Below are 6,395 nucleotides of genomic sequence, written 5' to 3'. Positions count from 1 at the left end.
TAGGACATGAGTAATGCAAGAATGATCACAATGTACAAAAAGAAAGGTGACAGGAGATTGCCACAGCTACAGAGACATCTCTCCTCAGCATCACAGGGTTGTCCTTCACGAGGGTCAGGCTTGAAAGACTCCATCTACTTGCAGACCGAGTGTATCCAGAAGCACAGTGCGGTTTCTGTGCTGGCAGATCTACAGTGGACTTGATCTTCTCCATACACCAGCTGCAAGAGAAGTGTAGGGAATAGGATAAACCTCTTTATATTACTTTCCTAGATGTCACCAAAGAATTCAACTCCATCAGCAGGGTAGGACTGTAGAAGATATTGGAGAAACTTGACTGTCCACCAAAGCTGTTCATTATCATCCAGTCCTTTCATGACAACATGCAGTTTACTGTACAGGTTGATGGCAGAATTTCTGACAGGTTCAGGGTGAAGAATAAAGTGAAACAGACCCCAACACTGAGAACAAGAACCCACAACGAGACCTGATAAACATGAATAATAATAACTTCTGTCAGGGAGATAGAAGAGGGAGGTGTGACAATGAATGATGAGGTAAGTAATGAGATCTGTGCATTTAAAGTAGAGAAAGGGGTTGTTTAAATCAGTGCTTCCCAAAATGCTTCCAGGTGTGACCCCATTTTAAGGTCTCAACTTCAGTGACCCCAGATTGAAATTTGTTGAGGGGTGTGAGAGTTGTTGAGCAGGAGGTGGATGCGGGAGGTGGGGTGATTATTTACAGATTATTAATGTGTTTGGACTCTGATTATCAATATATCCTGATTATTATCGGATCATGATCATTGACACAATTGGCAAATGACTATAATGTAATAGGTCTGATTTTTGATTCAATAGGGATCCTGATAGTTTATTGAAATAATTTTGATTATTAATGTATTTGCACCCTGATTATTGCTGCAACAGGCAGCCTGATTATTAATGTAATTGGACACGGATTATTAATATATGATGCTAATTATGTAATAGGTCACCGATTAATAATGTATTAGGATGCTGAATATTAAAGTGATCAGGCACTGATTATTCATGTAATTAGATCCTAATTATTAATATAATAGGACACTGATTATACATGTAACTGGGTGTTGTTCATGTGCATGTGAAAACTGATGTGCTGCTTTTGGATGATGTCACCTAGTAGCAGTGTGTGTATTAGGAATAGGAGAGGGTCAAGGATAGATCCTTTAGGGACACCAAGTACAAGGACTTTGGAGAGGAAAGGGAGCTTGGAGATGGGGCGGTAGTTTGCAAAGACAGTGGGGTCAAAATTGTTTTTATTAGGATGGGTGATGGTGGTGGATTTAAAGGTGAGTGGGACAGTACCAAAAGAGAGAGAGAACCATTAACAATATCAGTGAACATGGAGAAGTTGGGTGATCAGCAGTTTATTGTGAATAGGGTCAATGGAGCAGAAGTTGGGTCTCGTAGACAAGATGAGCACAGAGGGCACAAGGGGATATGGGGGAGAAACTGAAGAAAGATGTGGATTCCAGGCTCAGACAAGGGGCATCGTTACAGACAGTTTGTCCCAGTGGGTTAGTGGAAGGGAGAGAAGCAGCAGAGGCAGCTGATCAGATTGTCTCAATCTTAGTGACAAAGAAGCTCCACGAGCTCCTCACACTTGTTGGAGGTGATGATGGATGAGACAGGGTGGAGGGAGAGCTCTTCAAAAGGAACTAACTAGTCCAAGAGTTATCAAAAAGATTTGACACCTAGTATTTCAAGTAAAACTGATTTTATTCAACTTTTATTCAGCACTCTAACCCCTAAAACTGTGCTAGAGTTTATTAACATCAGCAGAAATAGACCCCAATGAACAAGATTCAGTCCTGGGTGTGATTAACAGCAAAACCCAATCACTGTGGTTACTTGTGAACTCGCTGGTGTCTTAGCAGGTGAGTTGAGGTAGTGAAACCTTTTCCACACATGAAGCAGGTGAACGGTCTCTCCCCAAAGTGAACTCACTGGTGTGTCAGCAGGGGGGGATGATTGAGTGAATCCCTTCCCACACTCAGAGTTGGTAAATGGTTTCTCCCAGTGTGAACATGATGATGGTGCATCAGTTCCCTGAACATTTATAACACTTCCCACAGTCTGGACATTTAAAAGGTCTCTTTTCAGTTTGAGAATCTTAATGAGACATCATTTCCACAGAATCTCTATGGCACTTCCCACACTGGATGCTGGTGAAAGGTCTCTCCCCAGTGTGAACTCGCTGGTGTCTCAGCAGGAGAGATGAATGAGTGAATCCCTTCCCACACTGGATGCAGATGAATGGTCTCTCCCCAGTGTGACTGTGTCACTGAATTTCCAGCTGGGATGGGTAATTGAATCCTTTCCCACACTCCCTATATTTCAACAGTTTCTCCCCAGTGTGACTGCACTTGTGTCTCAACATGAAAGATGATGGGCTGAAGCTGATCAAAGCTGATTTATTTGACTTTTAGCCGGAATATTAAGGTCTATAACTGGGCTGGAGTTTATTAACATCAGCAGAATCAGACCCCAATGCACACGGTTCAGTCCTGGATGTCTTTAACAGCAAAATCCAATCACTGTCGTTACTCATGAAGTTGCTGGTGTGTCAGCAGGGTGGAGGAATCAGTGAATCTCATTCCACACTGAGGACAGGTGAACGGCCTCTCCCCAGTGTGAGTGCGCTGGTGTGCAGTGAGTTGAGATGACCACCTGAACCCAGTCCCACACTGAGAGCAGCTGAACGGTCTCTCATCAGTGTGAACACGTTGATGGGACATCAGATCCCAGGAGCTTTTATAGCACGTTCCACAGTCTGGGCATTTAAAAGGTCTCTCCCCAGTGTGAACTCGCTGGTGTCTCAGGAGTTTGGATGACTGAGTGAATCCCTTTCCACACTCGGAGCAGGTAAATGGTCTCTCCCCAGTGTGAGTGCGTTGATGAGTTTCCAGCTCAGATGGGGTTCTAAATCCCTTCCCACACTCCCCACATTTCCACGGACTCTCCCCAGTGTGACTGCGCTTGTGTCTGGACAGGCCAGATGATCGGCTGAAGCCTCGTCCACACACAGAACACGTGTACGGTTTCTCCCCACTGTGAACAGTGCTTTTTCCTTCCATGTTCAAAATCCGATGATATTCAGGTTACGATAAATTGGGCGACTCTGTCAGCTCCTGATGTGATGTTTGGTTTTAGTTTCTCAACTGCAAATCCTCCTCTTCTAATACCCTGTGGAATTCATTTAAAACAGAAAAAAGGGAGTGAGAGAGAACCCACAAAAACACAAAGACAGGTTGTGAAATTGAGCCTAATGAATCTGGGAATTTGTGGGGCCGACACTAGGAAAAAGTGACCATGAAAACTACTGGATTGTCATAAAAACCCAACTGGTTCACTAGCGTCCTTCAGGGAAGGGAACCTGCCACCCAGTCTGGGCTACACAAGACTCTGGCCTCTATAAGAACTTAAGAATTAGGAACAAGAGAAGACCTAACACCTCGTCGAGCCTGCTCCACCATTCAACGTGATCGTGGCTGATCTTGAGCTTCAACTCCACTTTCCCACCCACTCCCCGTATCCCTTGACTCCCTGAGAGACCAAAAATCTCCCCATCTCAGCCTGACATATATTCAATGATGGAGCATCTGCAACCCACTGGACTGGAGAATTCTATGTGACAGAGGGAGAAAAAGGATGAGAGGAATGGGAGAGGCAGAAATAGAAGATGAGTGAACAAAGCACAGGATGTCAGTGAACAGAATCCGAGCACGTGGGATTGGGGTAATATACTGCTATGGATTGAGAATTGGTGAGCAGACAGGTAACAGAGAGTCAGAATGAACGGCTCATTCTCAGGATGACAGGCTGTTACATGTGGGGTACCCCAAGGATCAGAGCTTGGCCCACAGCCATTCACAAACTAGAGAAATGATTTGAAGGCACCATTTAAGAAGCACCAGTATTTTCACATTCTCATCCTTGTTTTCCTCCATGGTTGTGATCATTCCTATCTCTGTAACCTCCTCCAGCCTCACAATCCCCCACCTCCCTGAGATATCTGCGCTCCTCGAATTCCGACTACCTGAGAATTCCTGATTATAATCACTCCATCCACTGGTTGTCTCTCGATCAGATTCCAAGGCCTAAGCTCTGGAATTCCCTCCCTAAACCTCTCCACCTCTCTATCTCATAGCATTCCTTCGGATTTTCTTTCAAACCAACCTCTTTGACCAAACTATTGGTCACCTGCTTGAATATCTCCTTATGTGGCTCAGTGTCAAACCTTCTTTTGTAACGTTTCTGCGAAATGTCTTGGAAAACTGTATAACATTAAATGTGTGATATAAACACAAATTGTTGTTGTCGATTTGGACATATATCACTGTTCCTTCATCATCGCTGGGTGAATAACCTGTAACTCCTTACCTAACAGCATTGTGGGAGCACCTTCACCACACGGACTGCAGCGGTTCAACAAGGTCAAACATCATCTTCTCCACAGGCAACTGGGGGTCACAATAGGCGCTGGTATCTGTGGAGAGTGAAACAGAGTTAACATTTCAGGGTTCACAGAATGAATTACAGGGAATAAAAATGGTGCAGAATTCGATGCTCAATGTAAGTTCAGAAGTGGTAGAGAAATGGACTATAGCGCAGGAGAAACAATTCTTGACTATGAAAGATAGTGAGAAGATAAAGTTGGTAAGACAGCAGCACATGGTCGGGGGATGGGCAGCAGTGGAAACTTCATTTAGACACATTGGACAGAAGTAACAGTAAAATCCCCAACTGAGCTAAACTACACGCAGTATTAGAGACAGAGGATGTCAGGCAGGTGATCAGGGAGGCCAGAGGTGAAACAGAGCAATAGATGGATATGGATTCAGGTCCACAGTAAAGGAGTCACACCAGCCCCAGAGCCATGGAACCTCCCACAGATACAGAGCAGAGAACTAAAAGCAAAACTAAAAGTTGTAGCTGAATGGTGAAAAATACTTAGCTCTGAAACAACTTCACAGTTTTCAATTTAAAATCTCCTGCTGGAGTCTGCAGCTGGAAAGATATCAGAAGCACTGGAGTCAGAGAAAAATCTCCCAGTTGAGGAAATACCCAGGATGATATCACCATGTAATTGTCGATGTGTGATGATGTCACAGTTTAATTGTCGATGTGTGATGATTTCACAGACACAGAGCATCTGGGTTTGTACAAACCAGTGATCACCACACGTTATGAAGGATGTGAAGGTCCTGAAGTTTAGATGAGGTAGTTAAAGAAAAACTATTTCCATTAACTGACCGTAAAGTAGTTATGAGAGACAGTTTAAAGAGTTTGGGAAGATCTACTAGAAGGATATAAGGAAGAAACTTTACACAGTGAGCGGTAATGACCTGAAACTCAATGCTTACACTCAGAGATCGATAATATCCAGGTCCTGATGAATCGAGTGATTCTTGCAGACTCTAGTGTGATGTTTGGTTTGAATTTCCCACCTGCAAAATCTCATCTTCTAGTATCCTGTAATTGGAGATTACAAAATCCATCATTGTCAGTGCAGGATAGAAATTGACAAGAGACAAACGTTTCTCGTGGTCTGAGCTTGCTGTGTGTAAATCCTCCCCTTCTAAACCACTGTAAAAGGAGATTCCAAAATCCATCCGTCAATCCGGGATAGAAATTCACAATATTCTCTCCTCCTGCTGCCTGAACCAGGATGACCGCGCATGCGCCCTGCTGCACATTGCCCCCTATAAAGATGGCGGCCGTTACCTCGGGCCTGGCGAAGGGAGAAATCCAGACTTCTGCGGCTCGTTCTCTGCAAACACAAGACCGGTACCTTGTTATTTGGGGTCCATGACTTGCACTGTGTCTTTATTAAGCCTCCCTGCCCACTCCGCTGGCTCCATTCCTCCTCAGACACCCACTAACTCTGTTAGTTTGCTCCACTCGACGCTCACACCCGCTCTGAGCAGTTCAGTCACAGGCCAGCAATGCGCATGCTCCAAACACGCATCGTAATGCGCATGTGCGGGGAGCTGCTGTAATGAGGACAGAGCAACTTCTGTACGTCACCGCTTCTTCATTAAATACTAACATTGTAGAATGAAACTGAAGACCAGTAATCAGAATACAATGGGTGCCATCTAGACAACGTATAAAGTATTCGAATCAATTGATACAGTAACTAAAATGCTCTGGACTCCACCAAAATTTCTCTCCTGGATGTTATGAACAGCTGAACAAATACCCTGCAGTTAAATCCGAACTCGATGCAGTCTCAGCAGATGGATTATTTTTCACTATACATGGAACATTTAAACCCTGCCAACAGGAATGTTCTGACGGTGGATTTAATCCTTTGAATTTTAAAGTTGGTGTGTTTACTGCTTTGCA

General features: G+C 44.1%; 1 long non-coding RNA gene across 2 annotated transcripts; it reads right to left on the bottom strand.

Moving 5' to 3' along the window:
- Window positions 1–1,790: 1,790 nt before the first annotated feature.
- Window positions 1,791–5,979, bottom strand: LOC121273870. 2 transcript variants are annotated; one of them, XR_005942091.1, is made up of 4 exons: window positions 5,772–5,979; window positions 5,411–5,519; window positions 4,428–4,533; window positions 1,791–3,230 (listed from the first exon to the last, which is right to left on the bottom strand). It is a non-coding gene; the product is annotated as an uncharacterized LOC121273870 (long non-coding RNA). The 2 variants fall into 2 exon arrangements; XR_005942090.1 differs by having other exon boundaries at window positions 5,839–5,975.
- Between the last annotated feature and the right edge of the window lie 416 nt (window positions 5,980–6,395).

Source organism: Carcharodon carcharias (genome assembly GCF_017639515.1).
Source record: "Carcharodon carcharias isolate sCarCar2 chromosome 27 unlocalized genomic scaffold, sCarCar2.pri SUPER_27_unloc_2, whole genome shotgun sequence".
NCBI classification, from domain to species: Eukaryota; Metazoa; Chordata; class Chondrichthyes; order Lamniformes; family Lamnidae; genus Carcharodon; species Carcharodon carcharias.
Note: the sequence above shows the minus strand (reverse complement) of the source record. Positions and strands in the feature narration are given on the sequence as shown.